This window comes from Aplysia californica, unplaced genomic scaffold (assembly GCF_000002075.1).
Source record: "Aplysia californica isolate F4 #8 unplaced genomic scaffold, AplCal3.0 scaffold00184, whole genome shotgun sequence".
In the NCBI taxonomy this organism is placed as follows: domain Eukaryota; kingdom Metazoa; phylum Mollusca; class Gastropoda; order Aplysiida; family Aplysiidae; genus Aplysia; species Aplysia californica.
Window position 1 is genome coordinate 988,530 of NW_004797454.1, and position 2,577 is coordinate 991,106.

Here is a 2,577-nt window from a genome sequence, read left to right on the forward strand (position 1 = left end):
GGGGTGTAAAATCACCTGCGGGAAAACATTTTACGTCAGTGAAAGCTGCCATGTTTACCTGAATCGTAGAACATAAATGAAGCTTTTCGACATAACGTTCCTCGTCGAACGTCGACCACTGTTGATCATTAACAAGACACCAATTGTATTAGACGATTTTCGCCTCTGTCTACATTATTAAGATATTATTTCAGAGGACGGAATGCGTTGATTCCTTCTCTAGGGGACTAACCGGGGATGAAAGTGATATGCCTACATCCCACACGAAAGACGAAGATAGTCGATAAAACGCTGGTAATTATAAGTACTCTTCTACTGCGTACAAAACTAAGAGCCACACCGTTACACCAAAACCTACTACAAAGCGCCAGAAGGTAAGACAGTGTTTGGGTTTAACGCCTATATCAACACTGTTATGTTAATTAACAGGTGATATCTCCGAATTTAACGTCTGTCTCCGATAGTACAGAGCCAAAACGACCCGAGTTCAAGAACACCCAGTCTGGGTTTCGAACAAGGGCCATCCCGTACGCAGTCCGGCGTGATGCCAACTGAGTCAACGGAACGTCCGGCCAGATCGAGACTTCAAACTGTAAAGATTCATCTGCCTCAAAGAACAGTACAGAATACAGAACTCTCTTTGCACACTATCATCAGGGGATACAGAGATTGTCTCTGGAACGTGATAGCACACAGCATGTAGCGAGCTCATGAGAACACAGAGAATGTACACTACTATACTGTAGCTTGTTCATTTTCTTCTATCAGCGGTTAAAATGGGATGAAAACAAGTATCTCTGTTTGATCTTCTTAAATGTCTTTGTATGTATGTCTTAAAGTTGGGTGACAAGTAGAATCTAAAAGCACATTAATGAAGGCCAAATGCAAAATAAGGTTCCGACACGATTTCTTTGATACTAGGCTGAAGCAGGTAAAGAAATAGTGGAGGATTTACAGTAAGAACCAACAACATAAAAACGTTGACCTATTTCTATCGACACCACACTTTCACGCACGCCTCTGAAAAACGATCCAGCAGACGGGTGAGTACTTTTCGAGATGCACACGATGACGTCTAAACGGTCTTTGTGTGTGTGGGTGGGTTGGGGGAGGGGGAGGGGGTGGTGTGGAGAAACTACGTGAATTCACTGATGTGTGGTGGCAAAATGGTTTGCTGTCATAAAAATCTGTTGTAGGCTGGGTAAATCATATTATTGCATTGATCCTGTATAATATATTCATATAAAGAATGGTGTTTAGTATAGGGCCAAAATAAGACTTTTTGTAAATTAAACCTATTGGTTCAAGAAATAATTGGTCGCTTTTAAGGACAAGTGGGTTATCTCGAAAAATGCTGTTTTGAGAAAATCGAAGAAAAAGGTTTTGCCCCTTGTTCAGCTTCATAAAAAAACAGGGAGCGTTTTCTCTGTAATCAAACAAATATACTAACCAATGAAACCAAACTTCTCCTATAGTTAGGGCAATGCCCACTTTTGGTGTAGGTCAAGATTTCTGGAAACCCCCGAAATCTGGGTAAGCCCGCTTGTCCTTAAAAGCGACCAATTATTATTTGGGTTGTTTTTTTGTTGGGTTTTTTTTTTTGGGGGGGGTGTTGTTGCTGGCTAACAGGAGTGTTATGCAAAGTTTCATGCGCATTGGCAAATTAATAAATGTGTGCTAGAAATGTTTTCAACGCGGACAGACGGAAGCGAACGAAGCTATTTACTACAGTAATGTCAGACTTACTCCACCAGCTGCTGAGGATACGCTTGTGGAAGGGCGCGATGATGATTCAGTGGATATCAAGCTGGGCTAAAGTGCAGATAACCCTGGTTCGAAATACCAACACATTCCCTTCGCTTGTTTGATCTTTCTCGTGGGGGTGTGTTGTTGTGTAGGTTTTTTGTGGGGTGTGTGGATGTGGAAGGGGAGCTGTTGTCGTGGTTTGGGGGTGGGGGTGGGTGTATATACGAGTACAATATATGATCTGCGTTTTTATTCTTGAAACCTTTTCCCTATGATCATCTCAGTTTTGCTTCTCTCTCACAGGTATGGGTGTCATGGAAGGGTACTCACTCACAGAATGCTTCAGGGAGTGGACTGACAAATTCCCGGCAATTTATAAAGCAAGTGACATCACTGTGCTTGTCCGACGCCTTGCTTCGCTTTGTTACGCTACGAAATGTTTGCTTTGTTTTAGTAGAGATTTCACGGCGCTCTCAACTATTATTTTAAGTTCATATGAGCGCCAAGGGGAGGATGTCAACAGAGAAGTCTTTTCAGAGAATCAGGCTTACTCTGCTCACCTCACTAACTTCAACAGCACAAAGTATGTTTCACTATCAGGGCACCCGGAAATAGCGGGTCACAAGAGTGTGACAAACATACAAAAGAAGTAGAGTAAAATGACGATAGTATTAGTAAGGATTAGGAAAGAAAAAGCAGTCCCCTGTTGCAGTTCAGGCACAGTTATGAGTGAGTATGGCATTGGTGAATCAGCCCATTTACAACAACAATACATGGTTAATATACCCTCTTTGAGAATGGCCTAAAGACACTTTAGTTGGTAGCACCGTC

At 42.2% G+C, this 2,577-nt stretch overlaps 1 protein-coding gene across 2 annotated transcripts in view; it reads left to right on the plus strand.

Moving 5' to 3' along the window:
- LOC101851127 (beta-1,3-galactosyltransferase 1) overlaps window positions 1-2,278 on the plus strand; it is a 52,070-nt gene extending 49,792 nt beyond the window's left edge. For both annotated transcript variants that reach the window (XR_004858548.1, XR_004858549.1), the window contains exon 3: window positions 2,050-2,278. The gene's annotated coding sequence lies outside the window, so the exon portion shown is untranslated. The remainder of the gene's footprint in view (window positions 1-2,049) is intronic.
- The last annotated feature ends 299 nt before the right edge of the window (window positions 2,279-2,577 follow it).